Source organism: Rhincodon typus, chromosome 19 (assembly GCF_021869965.1).
Source record: "Rhincodon typus isolate 14 chromosome 19, sRhiTyp1.1, whole genome shotgun sequence".
In the NCBI taxonomy this organism is placed as follows: Eukaryota; Metazoa; Chordata; class Chondrichthyes; order Orectolobiformes; family Rhincodontidae; genus Rhincodon; species Rhincodon typus.
The window spans coordinates 40,314,794-40,333,017 of NC_063350.1; the positions used below are offsets into that span (position 1 = coordinate 40,314,794).

The 18,224-nt window shown below is 39.5% G+C and overlaps 1 protein-coding gene across 4 annotated transcripts in view; it reads right to left on the bottom strand.

The window, feature by feature from the left end:
• LOC109917435 (teashirt homolog 2) overlaps positions 1–18,224 on the bottom strand; it is a 504,362-nt gene that overhangs the window by 242,054 nt on the left and 244,084 nt on the right. For 2 of the 4 annotated variants that reach the window (XM_048608623.1, XM_048608625.1), the window contains exon 3: positions 461–682. The exons of 1 other annotated variant lie outside the window; for it this stretch is intronic. The gene's annotated coding sequence lies outside the window, so the exon portion shown is untranslated. Of the gene's footprint in view, positions 1–460; positions 683–5,077; positions 5,130–18,224 lie in introns of those variants that run through there. One more of the 4 variants, XR_007264224.1, reaches the window with a different exon arrangement.

Consider the following 18,224-nt stretch of genomic DNA (forward strand, 5'->3'; position numbering starts at 1 on the left):
CAGCTCCACACTGTTATCTTTGACTCCAGCATCTGCAGTTCTTGCTATCTCTTCAGAACATTTGACATTTCTAGCCCTTTAAAATTATCCTTTTCTAATTTATTATATTGTTGATTGTGTGCCCAGAAAATCCCAAATAAAATTATTACACCAAGGAGATTTCTCTTTTGCTGTCAGATAAAATGTTTTTCTTTTTGTTTTTCCGATGTAACACAATCTCAAATATCTCAATGACTATATACTCTGCTGTGTTCTTTTGGTGCCACTCAAATGTTTACAAATGTCACTCTCCTGTTAGGATCAACTTTTGCAAGTACCCTACATTAATGCTTAATGGAGCTTCATCACTGAGAAGCACAACATTTGATTTGAATGAATTGATTCTGACCTTAATGGCTTTTGACTCCAATAATCATATAACTGTTATTAGGCAAAGGAATAAGGTGAGCAAAAAGCTCTGTCTCTTTGAAGGTTTATTTAGTTCCAATACACTTCTTTTCAAAAAAAAAGTCACATTTTAACCTTCAAGTCTTTTGTGACTGTATCATATACAAAGCCACTCGGCTTTCTTCTGCCAACATCTGTGGTACAGCATTTTTGCTTGTGTTGCTATGATTATGTGGGCTTCTTGCTTGGCAGATAACCAAATGTCAATCTGAGATGATAGAAGGAAGCTGGGCATCTACAAAATGACAAAAGGAAAATAAGCAAAACAAAAGGCATATAAATTTTGAAGATTGAAAGGTTTTTACCAGTAAAGATTTGAAAGTAGAAAAACACCCTTCATCAACACACTGAAAGAAACAATTTTGTATATTTTACTGCAGAACATTTTTATATCAATTTACTCTATACAGAAACAATCACAAAAAAAAACAATTTCTGACTAAACTGCCACTCAACCAGTACAATGTAGCCCCGTTAATGGAATGGATTATTAAAACACTGGAACTCGGTTGTTTTGCAATTACCTGAGTCAACTCTAGACGACTGACTGAACAAAGTATTCCTTGCATTGTTCAAGCACTTCAGTCATCTTTTTATCTGAAAAGCCTAGCTCCCTAACAAATAACTGCTGCCAGAAAAATCAACTTCTTCAGCTATGGCAAGGCCTACATAATTTATGGCTTTAATATGCTCACTGAGGTGTATAGTCTATGACAGTAATTATAAATGCAATAAGAAATTATAGCTGAATGCTTTAACTGCATTAGGAGCCATTTGATGAACAATGATGATTGCTCCTCATTTTGAACAATAGAGGGCAAGTAAGTGTCAACGCATTAGAATATTTGCTGTTCTGCTCTGTTCTTTTTCCATTTACCACAGAATGTCAGTTGTCTATTATGAAGCAGCAAAGTGATGTCCAGAGGTAGCTTATGACTTGACAGGCACAAAAATGCACAAAGGAACTAATCAATTTAGTATGCAATGACTTTCATTAGCACTTAAAATCTTCAGCTTTTTTTTTTTCTTTTTCCTTTAGGTACAAGACTGGTTTTAGATTTATTTAGGACAATAGGCTTCATTTATGTAAATTCTTGATAAGTGATTTAAATTTTGTGAATAAGAACTTTGATAATCCAGACCTTTACTGATTTAGGCTGATTACAATCACTTTTGTTTATGGTCTACTTTACAAAAAATTTCTAAGTGGACATAGTTTTCCTCTTCTATCCAGCTTATGCTTTAATCGGTCTACTGCCATTTTTTTCATCTTGATCTCACAGAGTAGCTACTGCAAATGATCAGTTGTGGCCCACTATCCTCCCAAAATAAAACTCTTTCTGTCAAAACAGCAAATAACACAGCAAACAGGAAAGCTTGGTGGTGTACTCAAGCGTTCAATTGGGGCCAGGACCAGAATCTTCCCTATTAGCTTTAGGACCCTGCCATCAGACTCAAATATGGATCAGAAGTCTGAATGGTGTGGGATAGTCACTTGGGTGCATTTCTCTATGAACTGATCAGAGGTCAGGCTCATCCTCCTTTATGGAACAAGCTGAATGGGCACCTTTGCAGCTAAGTGAGAATAGGGCAATCCAGGATGGTGGCCTCTCTCCATACTTTTTATATTTAGAATATGAAATACCTGAAGCATCTTGGCCACCACTGTCCATTGTAGGGAAGGTATGGTGCGGGCAAGGGAGGACAGCCTGTTACTGCAGTGAGCCTCCAAGACTGTCTGCAGCGTTCCTACTGCCTCGTGATCACCAGGAGGGTACCTCTGGGATATAGAGGCCCTTTGGAAAATTCTAGTTGGCTCCCGATAGTAGGCATCAATAGACTCTTAATTAAGTGAATTTGTTACACAGCAGTACTTATCCCGGCCACAACTGCCACATTGCCTCCACGGGGAGCTGTCTGGGTTGGAGAAGGGGACTGATAATGCTGTGACAACATTGGGAGTTTACACACTTGAACATCATTGCCCATCCATCCACCCCACACCAGTGAGGACGAAAAATCCCGTTTCAAGTTTTGACTGTCTTTATTGTGCCTTCAGAAAGGGAATAAGTTATTGTGGATGGAGAAGGAGAGTCCCTCCTGCCTGAAATATGTCTCTTATCAAGTCAAACAAGGATTGTCCTAGACAGGATACATCAACTAAAATGGGTAGTCAGTCAACTGCCTTCCTAACCACCTTTAGCTGTCCCTGATATTGCGGTGGGGGTTGGGGGAGAGGGGCAAGGTAAGACGTCAGGAATTATTGACCAGCTAAGGGCTTTCTTCCACCTCCACTGCATTAATACATGCAACTGGGGAAGGGAGGATGAAGGTGGTCAGCCCACCTGTTCTGGCTCAGGCTAATAGGAAGAGCAGCACTTCCTCAGCAAGTGATGGGGTCTGTGCCCATATCTTCCAATCCTTCCACCTGCTACACCAGTGCTATGCTAGCCTCCCAAATTTGACCATCCACCATTATTTTTAAAGACAGCTGACTCAAGACTGACTTTTCTACAGGTGGGGGTATAATAAGACCCTGCTACTGCACAATCACCCATGTGTATTACTGATTTCAGACTAGACAGGTACTGTATTTTTAAGAGAGTTACATTACATCACACCATACATTTGGTAAAAGGTACCTACCTCACCTTCAGTCATGTTGTCAGTGCAATTGAGTCAGGATAGTGTATTTGAATAGTCAACTATGTGTATGCAATATACAGCAACATCAGTAAGCATGGAACTCAGACTGTGTGTGAACAGTGTCGCTTATTAACTTCAAGACACCCATCTCAACAGAACCCTGACTTTGTGGTTTATGTTATATGATCCAACATACAGGAAGTACCCAGAGACCCCACATCATAATACAATCTGTTGGTGTTTGACACAAGAAACCATGTCAACCCCTATATTTACAAACTAAATCATCTACACCATTCACTCAAACTCAAAAGAAAAAATAAAAAAAAGTAACATTTTACAAAAAAAATGAAAGCATGCTGTAAAACTGCTTGGATTTAATGAAAGATTTCATGAAAGAACACTTTGTACAGCATCTGTGTTAATAACACTAAAAGATACAGATGTCATTTCATATTGAAGACTGGGCCATGAACAGAAGTATTGCAACATGAGATACTGATAGTTGAAAAAGACAAGTCTTTATTTTTCGATGATTTTATTCAAAGAGCAGCTGAGATTGCCAAAGATTGGCCCCAGATTTAATCTGCAATCTGTATTGAATTACTTAATCTTAAACAGGGTGATTACAACTGACTTTCACGTATTTGAGTATGGGAAGGGAAGTCAGGAAGCTTTCTAATTCATGGCTGCTATTCAGTCAGCCTGCAGGAAATACACATATCAATGACAAGATAATGGCAAAGCTGATGCCTTCTGCAATCAAACAGCCAGGTGAATTTCACTGTTAATGCCCAAGCAATAATAATGACCATGGGTGAATTTCCATGTCAGGTGTGTGAAACATGAGTTGGAGTGTTTCATATCTTCCAAAAATAAATCAATTCAAGAATATCATTGCCCAGGACTTTTGTGTTTTCACTTGGTTCAGGTTTGCAATGCAGTTTGCAAACTGTTGTGAAGTGAGAGAACAATGTGGCTTTGGAAATGGGCTGGTTAGAAAGCATGCCTCAGTTCTCAGAGAAAGCTACCTACTTCTCAACACTGTTTAAAGGCCCTCTGAATTTTACCCCTCATTGATGAAACTTCTTACGACCCCATAGCCCTCATATCTCCATGCTCCATTCATGCTCTCTCTAATTGCCTGTGTCCTCTCACTTCCCACAGACACTTCAGACTTCACTTCCCCTCAGATTCCTTATGCCACCCCATGCCCCGCCAAACCCCATGCCATGCCATTTATCCTCCAAGCTGTTCACACTGTAGTGATTCAGGAATCAGTTAGTAACAATGGGAATTATTTTTAATGCAGGTGTAAATAAATTAAATCTGTGTCAATTGAATAAAACTCTCATTCAGAAATCTACAATTGGTACTTGAATTTGAAAAAAGTCCTCAATGGAAATGTTTAAGCAACCATTAAGATGTGTAAACAAACAACCATGTAAGTAGAAACTATATCAAAGTTAAATTATGTAAGTGTACCCGCTTTAAACTGTCAATCATTCTCATGAGCAATAGTACTAACCGAATACCTGCTGAACTCGGATCATTCACAGGATTTGAATGTCAGCCAATCGTTCATGAAAGTGACAGCTATTAAAACAAACCATTATAGTCACAAAACCTCGAAATTGAGAGAACAAATATTATATTTTCAATTCAAAGAAGACTGTCTGTTAATCAATGGAGGGGAGTAGGTGCTTTATTATTCAACAGTATTGGATATTTTTACAAAGTCAGAACTGTTTATATGAATATATCACAGAACCAAACATGACAAAAGACTTTATCAACAGTTTTTTTTGACATTCTTGAAAGCATTCCAGCACTTTCTCCAACTGTAACACACAATGATGGTGAACATAAGGGTCATCTTGCCTTTGCAGGGCAGAACAATGAATCACTGCATTAAAAATAGATCGACATTATAATATAACATCTACTGGTGACATTTTAAAGTGTCAAAGCATTTTACACTTACGCATCAGAATGTTCCCGACTCCTCAGAAGGCTTCCCCCAGTGATCACAAACTCTACAAAGAAATGTACGTTTCTTGAGCTTCCAGAAGCCACAAAAGCACATTAAAATAGCATACAGGGGAAAATACAATCTTCCTTTGTCCCTCACAATGGATATACTGACTTTTGAAGAGTTGTGCATACTTTTTGCACCCAATGCTTTACCAACGTGCAAAGAACGATGTGAAAGTAGAGTGGGGCAGAAGAAACAAGGAAGTTGTGCTTCCTACAGAAAGAAACCTTTTTATATGTTTTGTGAGCTGATTACTGCCTCTATGAGAAGACAAAAATCAGACTCCGTGGACGTGGTAGTAGAGGGTGATCTCAAATGAGGAACTGTATCTCAGACAGAGTCAGGTGAAGTCTTTGGGAGAAGTTTAGGAAAGATGAACCTGATAAAAATGATGCAAGTCTGTTTCCAATAAAAGAAAATAAAACATCTCGGCCTCCTCGGAAAACCAAGAAGAAACATGACAACTTGCACCTATAACTGCTACCAAGATTTCTGTGGCATCACTTCTGGAATCAAAAATCATGCTTGCAATATGAAAAATCAAATGTAATCCCATGTTCTCAATATCCGGAAGCATGGTCTTAATTGTACCACACCGCAGAAAAATGAAAGGGCCTCCTTTGTTTTAAAAAGTTTGCAACAAAATAACATCCCACAGGAACATACCAGGTATGAAAAGAGAGCTGTCAAACATTCAATTCATAAATGGAGGAGGCCTCATATTCAATCATAACCATTGCACAACAGGGGTGTATCTGGAGTTTATTTTAGTCATGGAATAAACATTCAATGCATCAAAGCATTTTCTCCTGAGTAAACAATTATTTAAAGTCTCTTTAATAAGTGTAAGTCATAGAGTCATAGAGTTATGTAGCATGGAAACAGACCCTTCAGTCCAAAACTTCCATGCCAACCAGATATCCTAAAATGATCTCGTCCCATTTGCCAGCATTTGGCTCATAAGCCTCCAAACCCTTCCTATTCATGTACCCCATCCAGATGTCTTTTAAATGACATTATCATACCCATCTTCACCACTTCCTCTGCCTCCTTCTTCCATACCCGTACCACCCTCTGCGTGAAAATGTTGCACCTCAGGTCCTTTTTAATCTTTCCCCTTTCACCTTAAACCTATGTCCTCTAATTTTGGACTCCCCCACCTGATGAAAAAGACTTTGGTTAATCACCCTATCCAACGCCTGTCATGATTTTATAAACCTCTGCATGGTCACCCCTCAGCCTTTGACACCCCGGGGAAAAAATAAAACCCTTTTGGATGTTTTTCCATCAATTTGATATTATCCTTAACATCCTTGGTTATCTGTGGTTGGTTTATCCGCTTCCTAGAATCCTTCTTCCTCAATGAGATGTACTGTTGCTGAGTGAGGCATAAATAATTTTCTTAAACGTTTTCTATAGTTCCTCAACCATATTTTCTGCTAAACTTACTATACTGTAGAAGGAGTTTTAACTAAAGAAGGGGGGCAGTTCAGGAGGTTGGGGGGGGGGGGGGGGGAGGTTGGAAATGTAAGCTTATAAAGCAAAATGGATATGACGCCGCTGCAGGGCAGCCATTATGATAATGATGCCCTGATGACAATTGACTTCTAACTTGAGTATCTACTGCTAAAACCCTCATGCATGTCTTTGCTGCCAGACTCGACAACTGTAATGTGTTCCTGGCTAAACCCTTATTCTCCAGGCAATGATCAAGGTTTCTTTTTATTGGCTATTAACAGTCAACAAAAATCTGTCTCAATGAATGTCTATTCTTTTACACAAGTCTTTTTATTTTATTTTGCTGCATTTCCTCCTCACTCCTCTTTTGGACCTGAACTGGTTAACACTCAATTCTAAGCAAGGTTTTTTTTTTAAGAGCAGTATACTTAAAAATTAAAAATGAAAGAGTTAAAATTTCTCTTACTTGCTACTGTGGTGGTACGAGTGGCAAGGATAAACAGTTCCTGCCTCCTTGTACTGCTCCTTGCTCTTTCTCTGATGGATAGGGGGAGGGTTCAGTGACAACAACTGAGGAGTCAGCCCAGCATTTCCACTTCTCCTGGCTCTTGTATAAGAAAATGCTTCAGGAAAACTTACATTTGGTTGAAAGCTTACAGCAGGTTCCTAAAGGACCAATATTACCCTGTATCAACTGTATATTAATTGGATGATGAGCAGTTGTGAAATAGTGGCATTAATTGGGAATTCATATCATTTCCATTCGCAATAACATTTTCATTTAATTAGTTAAGCTTCTTCAAAATTTAGATTTTTGTTACACTGACCCTTTAAAGGGAAATTAAAGGGTTAGGTTAATTTTGTTCATCTGACGTGCAAAAAAGTATGCAGGAGGAGGCTGAAGCTATGCTTTCTGTGTGGGTGACGTGCAATCTGAAACCTGTGTCGCTGCAAATGAAAGGCTATATAACTGTGTATAGACAGAGTACCAGTATTCTTCACTGCTAGTTATCTGAGTTGTAACAACCTCATTGCTGCTCGATTTCACAGTTAGGCCCTAAAGCAGGCATTAGAGACCTCACCTCTCTGTGTTTGGGACTTTAACACTCTGGGAGATGGACTCAATTAGACTGGAGATTACAACCTTTTTTAATTTGCAAACCTAACTCAACCTGGCCACTTTCAGTTTTAATGAAACATAACTTGGGGGCAGATGACGGAACCCACTGTGAAGAGGAGTATTGGAGCTAAAACTTTTTTGAAGGAAAGCATATATCTGCATATTAATTAAAATTTCATTTTGAATGTGCAGGGGATTTTGGCAGGCAAAAGTAGTATAAGAAAAGTTGGATTGATGTGATAAATGCTTTTATTGCAATTCCAGTGGGACATTTGGAGCATAAGTGATACCTTCAAGTGATGGACTCTGGTGATCAGATGAGAGAAGTAATTTGACGCAACACACCTCCCTTCAACAATCTAAAATCTTGGACCACCCTGCAGATAATGTCCATTCATACCTCCACCACATGATCTCCAAAATAAACTGCGAAGAATTAAGACTCCACAATTCCAAAATTTAATTTTCAGTGCCAGAGAGATTGGCAATAATTGAAATGCATCATGCATTAGAATTTGTTCATCTATCTGAATGCATTGTCTTTAATCTGAATGGCTGACTAGCAGTCAGCACAGCAAATTCACATCCTTCATGCATTGTAATGTTGAATCTCTGCAATTTAGACTTCAATAATAATTTGCACCGATAGCCTGACAATTTCTTATACCACAAGATCTTAATTGTTTATCTTGAAGAATTAAGTAATGATGCTGAAAAGTTTTGTGTTTTTGTTCTGTCATGACATAGAACAATTTTAATGAAGGAACAAAATGAATGTAATTCAGTGAAATCTGGATGTAAGTGAAAAGATTTAATTCAGCATTCTAGCTTTTGATCACATGATTGTTACTGCAGGTCTATTTGAAGGCAAAATGTTGACTTGAATATACACTGAAAAAGACGTATTTCTTTTCCTGAATGTACACACAGACAGCAGCAACTCCATAATCTTGACCCACTTGAATGGCAAATTGTAAAAGTATTTAAATTGGTCTAGTATTTTTATGTCTTTGTAATAAAGGTTCACAATGACCAGTATTCAAATTTTTTAACCATAATTGGTGTTTCCCTTGACTTTCAGATGACAAAATAATAATTACTGGAAACTTCGGTAACCACATCGTTCATACAAGATATGTTATACAATTTTACGGTAAGAATTAAAAAGTATGTATGACCCCTTGCCTAATTGGATGCAGGAAGCTATAAATTACTTTCACAGTTTCAAGGTGTTATTACCTGAAATCAGCATGCAATAAAACAATGGTCTCCAAACTTTTTAAGCATGAGATCACTTTTTGAATTTAAGTGCAAACCAGGATCTACCTCAAAAAATGAAATAAAAAATTTATAGTGCCATATAAATCTAAAACCAGGTATATTTTACTGTTCATTTTGTCTGCAACTCAGCAAGTCTCAATGTGATACCTGTGATTATATATTATCTGCCAATGCTTTGAAATCTGGGTTGTAGTCAAAGTAAGCTTTCACTTTAAAAACACAGGATAATGGAAATGCATGTTTTTCTCTGTTTACAAGTCACTAAACTTCAATGTCTCATGACCTGAATTTCAGCTCAATATCATTTTGTATAGTAATTATCTTCGTATCAACTCCCGATGGAACTTGGTAGCCAACCTACCAATGCCTACTTGAAGGGATGGATTTGGGAAAACATGATGATTTGTTCCAACACATCTAATTCCTGAAGTTGCCTGTCAAGTTCCTCAGCTGTGCACAGGTGTTTTCTAGCAGGATCCATTTTTCTTTATCTTGGCTATTTTCTTGTATCTTCTCCAGATTGGGAAGTGTTGCAGCGTTTTATTTTACAATGGACATGAGCACGAACCCAGTTTCAATTTGAAAGCATTCACAGCACTGATCATATGTGCTCAGTATCTGTCCCTTCCCTGTAGTTCACAGTTCAGCTCATTCAGGCATCTAGAGTCCAATAACCACACTACCTGACAGTGTATTCCTAAATTTCATTCCTTGATTGAAGAAAAATTGACAGTTTCAGGAATTAGAGCTAAAAATCTTTGCAGGCCCTTCCTTTGACTTAATGATCTCACGTCAACGTAGAGGATTGGTTCACCTTAAGCAGCATCAGGTTCATTGAGTAAGTATTTACAAAAACATTGCTAAAGGGCTCTTGCTTGAATCAAGTTTACAATTTGAACCATTACTTCCATTATATGAAAAAGTGAATAACTTTGGACGTGAATGCTTGCTGGCGGGTTATACACTAGTAATTGCCAAAATAATGGAAATCAGGATCATTCCTGTAAAATGCAATAAAGTATGAATTTGGCACCAAGCATGGTTGGTGCACCATCAGTTGAGATGGAAACCACTTCCTTGGTTGGAATTTTTTTCTTAAGCATGTACCTTTGGAATTTGTTTCTGATTTCATCATCCCTTGTTCTCTCTTTAACAGACAAAGGAATGAAAAGATCCTCTTTAGTAGTTATGACTTTGAAAACCATGTGTACCAAAACCCAATCAGCTGGACTGTCTGTTGTGTGAATAGATTGAATGCTTCTCACTGCAGTTCAATCACAGTCCTTTAGGTCCTGCTGTAGTTGCCGAAAGACATCTTCATAAAAGATCCCACTTATCTTATTACTGTGGAAGCATTAAGTGGCATTCTCTGGATTGCCATTACTACTACTACTTTATTCTTCGTGTCTTTGAATAAAAATATTCAGTGGCTACATCAATGCTTCTTCAATTACTTTGCCATCTGTGAATGATTTCTTACGTTTTGCCAGAAGATGGCAAAAGTGAAATGATACTTTCCTGCAGGCATTTCCGTTTTTGTTCTTTTAAACTGGTTTATTAAAAAAAAATGACTGTTGAGCTTTCAAAATGGCCTTCTGCTCTTCAACATTCTTTGTCAGAAGCATTCTGTTCAAGGGAAAACTATCCTTGAATTTACTGTGCGTCATTGTGTACTGTTATTCAAACTCGTCGTTTGACTTTTTGATATATTTTGGAGACATATAAGGCAAAGGTTCTTAATTTTGACAGTTGTGAACAGAAATTCATTTTTCTATTCCACATGGAAGTTGTCCTTTTTGTAGGTTTCTTTTCAGATGATTCAGGTTCATCATTCATCATTGTTCCAGGCCCCTTGAGGAAAGTGAGGTAGAGGGATGGAAAGGTTTAGGAGGACAATTTCAGAGCTTAGAGCTGAGGGCACCAAAGGTGCAACCAAGAACAGTGGAGCAACTAAACTCAGGGATACACAACAAGCCAGAATTAAAGATGGACAGATATTCTGAAAGGCTGTGGAGCTAAAGGACTTTACAGAGTTAGGGAGTGAGAGGCCATGGAAGGATTTGAAGATAAGATTCAATAAGCAATAAATGCACGACATTGCTTGACCAGGAGGCAATGTAGGTCAGTTACTATAGAGATGACAGGTGACTGAAACTTGATACAAATAAATTCATGGGCAGTACAGTTTTAGATGACTTTAATCTGTCTTTTATTCATAGGATGCCGGAGGGCCTTCTGGAAAACTGTAAAGAATTTAGACCAGATAGCTGTCAAGTTCAATGCCAGAAGTCCAGCCCTTATGGCCTGGATACAGTGCAGAAAGAAGCTGAATATCTCACACATGAGGACAAGGTCAGTGAATGTACCTTCAAATGTCAGACCCCACTAGCTGCAGCACCAGCCTAATGTAGTGCTCAATTCACCAGACTCCCGTCTCTGCTCTACCAAACTCTATCAATTGTGACTTGTACTTCACATTCATACGCTTTCACTCACCCTCAGATACTGATGCAGCAAGTGTCAAACACACATCTCACAACTTATGCATAATGCCAGTTATTCAATCATGACAGCCACAACACCCAAGCAGATTGCACAGTACTCACTGACAATTTATTTGCTGTTGCAAGGCAAGATAGCACATAACTAGAGATAAGACCCTGAAACGGTAGCGGATAGATATGGTTGTAGGTCCCTAGTCTGGCAAAGGAGACTGTAGCTGACATCAATCAAGTAATCAAGACCATAAGATACAGGAGCAGAATTAGGCTATTCAGCCCACCAAGTCTGCTCTGCCATTGGATCATGGCTGATATGTTTCTCAACCTCATTCTCCTGCCTTCTCCCCATAACCCTTATTAATCAAGAACCTATCTATCTCTGTCTTATATACACTCAATCACTTGACCTCCACAGCTGTCTGTAGCAATGAGTTCCACAGATCCACCACTTCTGGCTGAAGAAATTCATCATCATCTCAGTTCTAAAAAGTCATCCCTTTACCCTGAGGCTGTGCCCTCAGGTCCTAGTCTCTTAGACTAGTGGAAACAGCTTTTTGACATCCACTCTATCCAGGCCTCTCAGTAATCTTTAAATTTCAATGAGGTCACACCCTCATCCTTTAAACTTCATTGAGTACAGAGTCAGAGTCCTCAACAATAGATCCGGGATTATTCTTGTAAACCTTCTCTGGTCCCCCTTCAAAGCCAGTACATCCTTCCCAAGATACGGGACCTAAAACTGTTCACGATATTGCAATTGCAGTCTGATCAGAGCCTTATATAGCCCCAGCAGTTTATCTATGTTTTTGTATTCTAGCCTCCTTGAAATGAGTGCTAATATTGCATTTGACTTCCTAACTGCCAACTGAACCTGCATGTTAACCTTAAGAGAATCCTGAACTGGGACTCTCAAGTCCCTTTGTGCTTCAGATTTCTGAAGTCTTTCCCCATTTAGAAAATAGTCTACACCTCTGTTCTTCCTACCAAAGTGCATAACCTCACACTTCCTGACATTTTATTCCATCTGTCACTTCCTTACCCCCTCTCCTAGCCTGTCCAAGTCCTTCCACGTCCTTCCTGCTTCCTGAAAACTTCCTGTCCCTCTACCTATTTTTGTATCATCTGAAAACTTAGTAACAATGCTCTCAGTTCCTTTGTCCAGATCATTCATGTATAATGTGAATAGTTGTGGTTACAACACAGAACCCTGCGGAACTCCATTAGTCACTGGCTGCCATCCTGAAAAAGATCTACTTATCCCTACTCTCTGTCTTTTTCTAACTTGCCTGTTACCTCCGCAAAGAAGTTTAACAGATTTGTCAGGCACGACCCCTCCTTGATGAAGCCATACTGACTCAGCCCTATTTCACTATGAACTTCCCAGTACTCCACAATCTCATCCTTAACAATGGACTGTAAAATCTGACCGATGACAGAGGTCAGGCTAACCAGCCTATACTTTCCTGTCTTCTGCCTCCCTCCCTTCTTTAACAGTGGTGTTACCTGAGCCATTTTCCAGTCCTCTGGGACCATCCTGGACTACACAGTGGTTCCTGAAAGGTCACCACCAGCATGTCTACAATCTCCTCAGCTACCTCCTTCAGAACTCTAGGTTGTTGCTCAGCTGGTTAGCCACCTTCAGGCCCTTCAGTTTCCCCAGCACCTTCTCCTTAGTGACAGCCACAACACTCACCTCTGTATCTTGACTCTCTAAGTTTTGGTATGCTACTGATCTCTTCCAGTGTGAAGAGTGATGCAAAATACCAATTCAGTTCCTATGCTATTTCTTTATTCCCCATTCTTCAGTCTCAATTTCCAGCGGTCCAATGTCCACTCTCGCCTCTCTCTTACCTTTTAGAGATCTAAAATTCTCCTGCAATTTTCTTTTCTATTACTAGCTAGCTTACTCTCATGTTTCATCTTCTCCCTCCTCAGTGCTTTTATTAAGTTCTCCATTTTTTGGTTTTTAAAAACTTCCCAATTCCATAGTTTTCCACTGATCTTCACCACATTGCATGCTTTTTCTTTTGCTTTTGCTTTTATGCTGTCCCAGACTTCCCTTATCATCCATGATTGCCTTGTCCTCCCCTTAGCCTGTTTCTTCTTCCTTGGGATGAATTTCTGCTGTGCCTCCTGATTTGCCCCTAGAAACCCCTGCCATTGCTGCTCCACCATCTTCCCTTTTAGGTTCCTCTTCCAATCAACTCTGGCCAGCTCCTCACTCATGTCTTTGTAGTTACCTTTACTCAATCATAATGCTGTAACATCTGATTCCAGCTTCTCCCTCTCAAATTGCAGGGTCAATTCTATCATATGGTCACTGGCCCCTATGCGTTCCTTCACCTTAAGCTCCCTAATTAAGTATGCCTCATGACACATCACTACATCCAGAATTGCCTATTCCTTAGTGGACCTACTGCAAGCTGCTCCAAAAATACTCCGTATATAGTCAGCAGTGGAGCTGAAATCATTGACAATGATGCATCTTTATGCACAGCTGGCTTTTGCAACTCCCTCTTCCCCTCTCATCCTACCATTACTTCTGAATTATAACCTGCAAGTGGTGCAATATTGCTTTGTATTTCCCCTTCCCTCTCAACACAACTTTACCCAGAATCCTCTCCCTTTTCATATATCAAAGAACTGCAGTGTGGCCAGGAACAGAAAGAGATAGAAGAGCAGGAAGACAAGGCGATCTGCAGGGTCACCTTCCACCTCTGGTGTAGCACCGTAGGGAAAGTCAGCATGTTTTCATAAAGGATAGGTGATGCCTTACAAACGTGAGTTTTTTTGAAGAGATGATAAAGGTGTTGGACAGAAGCAAGTTGTTGTTCATATTGACTTACAGAAGGCTTTTGGTGAAGTCTCACACAGGAGACCGTTAGCTATAGTGGAGACCCATGGAACTGAGGGCAGACTATTGACATGGATGGGAAATTGGTTGAATGGCAGGAAACAGAGTTGGAATAATGGATCAGTACTCAAATTGGCAGGAAGTGCTCAGTGGTCTTCCGCAGGGATCTGTGTTGGGGCATCAATTATTCACAAGATTCATTAACGACTTGACTAACAGCATAAAAAAGTCAAATACCCAAACTTGCTGATGACACAAAATTGGGCAGCATTGTAAACAGTGTTGAGGATGGCATAAAATTACAACAGAATCTTAAAAGATTAAGTGAATGGACAAAGCTGCAGCAGATGGATATTAATATAAGCAAGTGTGAGGTTATCCATTCAGACCGATAAAGTATATACCAGTATAAATATAATGGATGCCCAATGAGATTTGGGGGTTCAGGCACATAGCTCTTTAACATGCCACAAACAGGTGCAGAAAATAGTCAAGAAAGCTAATGGAATGCTGGCCTTTGCATTTAAAGGGCTGGAGTATAGGAATGCAGACATTATACTGCAGTTATACAAAACCCTTGTTTGACCCCCAACTTAGAGTATTGTGAGCTGGTCTGGGCACCACACCTTAGGAAGGATGTTCTGGTCCTGGAGGGAGTCTAAGTAAGGTTTACAAGGATGATACCTGCACCTCAGGGGTAAAGTTATGAGGAAAGATTAAACAAATTAGGCCTTTATTCTTTAGAATTTAGAAGGTTAAGGGATGATCTAATCGAGGTCTTCGGGATATTAACAGGAAAATACAGGGTAGATAAAGGTAAACCACACCCACTGACTGAAGATTCTGGAACCAGGGGGATAGTCTAAGAACTATGGCTAGGCCATTCAGGAGAGATGTTAGAAAGAACTTCTCCACGCAAAGGGTAGTGGAGGTCTGGAACTCGTCGTCAAATGGCAATCGATGTTAATTCAATTGTTAAATTTAAATCTGAGAGAGACAAATTTTAATTAAGCAAGGGCATCAAGGGATATGGACCCAAGGCAGGCAACTGGAGTTAGGCCACAGATCAGCCATGATCTTATTGAGTGGCAGCACAGGCTCAAGGGGCTGAATGGCCGGACTCTATGTCCCGAGCAGTAGAACGGGCAAAGACGCATGAAAGACGATCACAAAGGAAATGCACAAGGCTGATTAGTTTATACTTGTATAAACAAATATTTACCACATATACAAATATAAACCAGAAATAAATTAGCTTCGGAATATTTAGTTTGTGGCAATTTTTGTTTTCGTATTTTGAATAGGCAGATGCCAGGACAGACAGAAACAGATAAATCCAAATCTCAATTTGCTGGTTATCAGTTCTTTTTTTTAATATTTATTCTTTCGTTTGATGCAAACATTGTTGGGCAGGCCAGCAACCGTTGTCCTTCCTTCATCCCTTGGGAGAGTTCAGAGTCAACCACATTACTGTGGGTTTAGAGTCAAACGTAGGATATGTCCAAGGAAGGATGACAGAATTCTTTCCCTAAAGGACATTAATGATCATTACTGAGGCTAGCTTTCAATTCCAGATTTACTAGTTGCAGTTAAATACTACCAGGTGCCAGGGTGGGACTTCAATCCATGACCAAGACCATTAGCTTGGGCCTTTGGATTACTAATTAAATGACATTACCATTACTCTACATGGCTAAGTTATTCATTTCTGGACTAAGTAGCCTCTTGCTTTCCTCTTTTTCCTCCCCTTTGGCTGCTCACATTACAGCCAGTGGCAAGGGCTGTCCCCTCCTGGTGAGGAGTTTGTGCAGCGTGTAACAGAGCACCATTTGTTTTGACACTAGCTCTGCCAAGGTTTCCTGCAGAGCAGTTTAAATAGTGGAACTATCATTTCAATGCAGCAATGGTCAGTTCAATTACATTTTATCTCTCAGCGAGAGGCTCATTCTCTCCAAGCTGTTCATGTGGGAGCATAACATATCTGGGAGCAAATCACTGGAGAAGCTTTAAAATCTGGAACAAGTCCTTCAACACATACCGCATCACACCCTATCAACTTGAACAACCTTTAAAACCTTCCAAAGAACACAAAAGACTTGCATAATTGTAGAAACAATCAGTTGAAATCCATCAGGAATGAAACTAAACGTTGGTTGTCTGGTTGAACAGCACTAGAGGTGAGTCCTTACTTCTACTGGAAATGTGTTCAGGCCTTAGTTGGAGTGTTGAGGTCCAAAGTCCAGTTTTGGTTTTCCTTGCTTAAAGAGGTGTGTGCTTGCATTGGAGCTAGTTCAGAGAATGTTCACGCAGCTGATTGCTTGGCTAATGGGTTGTTTTACGATGGAAGCTTGAGTAGCTTGGGCTTATACCTACCAGAAACTAAAATAAGCCATGATCTTATTGACACATATGAGATTCTGAGGGGACATGACAGGGTAATTGATGACAGGATGTTTCAGCTTATGGAGGAGTCTAGAACTACAGAGCACAGTTTCAAAATAAGAGCTGTTGCGTTAAGACAAGGCTGAGGAGGAATCTGACAGTCAATAATTTTTGGCATTCAGTAACCTGGAGAGTAGAGAAAGCCCAGCCACTGAACATATTCAAGACTGAATTAGACAAATTTTTGATTCACAAGAAGTTAAATGTTATGTGAGCTGTTAGGATGTGGAGTTAAGGCCATGATTAGATCAGCTATTATATTCTTGAACAAGGGAGCCTTTGAGGGGCCAAATGGCTTACTCTGGATTCCATTTCTTATGTGCACATGCTCCTATATAAACTGACAATGCATTGAATTTAGGATTACTTGTTGATTGATATCCTGGATCTGTCCACACATGTCCAGCAAATGCTCACTGTGCACGCTATTGTTCTCACGACTGGTGCGATGCCTGTTGGGGTTGACAAAAGATAAACTAGGGTCATTCTTCAGCCAGCATAATGTGTTGTATTGTGGGTTCATTTTGAATTGCATGTAGGTAAGCCTTGTACTGCATATTCTCATTGCAGTGTTTGGACAACAAGTCCAAAGCTGTAGTCTCACAGTTCTACAGGCTGCCCAACTTCTGCTAGATCATGGAGAAAATTCTCTATTCCTGGAAAGACGTCCAATTACGAAGGAAAATAGAGTGCAACTGTTCAGCAACTCCTGTGATATCACAGCGATAAACAATGTGCAATAAAAATATCAGATCTATGATGAAAAATACATTACTTTATCATTCATCTCACTACATTTTTGCCACTATGATGTCAACGTCAGTAATTGCATGAACAAATGGAAGAATTTCATCTTTCTTAACGGTTATGAATTTGCATCTTTCTCTGGTTATTCTCCTAATCCCTCAAGCTCTTTCTGAGCTCATCTTGTCCACAATATATGCCTTCTGTTCCCTCAAATAAATGCAAAATACTGTGGGTGCTGGAAATCTGAACCAAAAACAGAGAATGCTATTGAAACTGAGTAAGTCTGGCAGCATATGTGGAGACAGAAACACAGTTAATGTTGGAGTCTGATGACTCTTCCTCAACTCTGTTTCTCTCTGTTCCCTCATCCAAATTCTATGAGATACCTTTTTAAAAGTTCATTAATGGGATGTGGATGTTGATGGCTCAGCTGGCATTTATTGTCCATCCCTAATTGCCCAGAAGACAGTATAAGAGTTGTTAGACATATTGCTGAGGGTCTGGAATCACATGTAGACCAGACTAGGTAGGTTTGGAGTATTTCTTTCCCTAAAGGAAGGATATTAGTGAACCAGATGGGTTTCTATGACAATTGGCAGTAGTGACATAGTTAACATTAGACAAGGTTTTAATTCCAGATTTCTACTTTTTTCCAATTCCACCATTTACCACGGTGTGATTTAAATGCGTGTT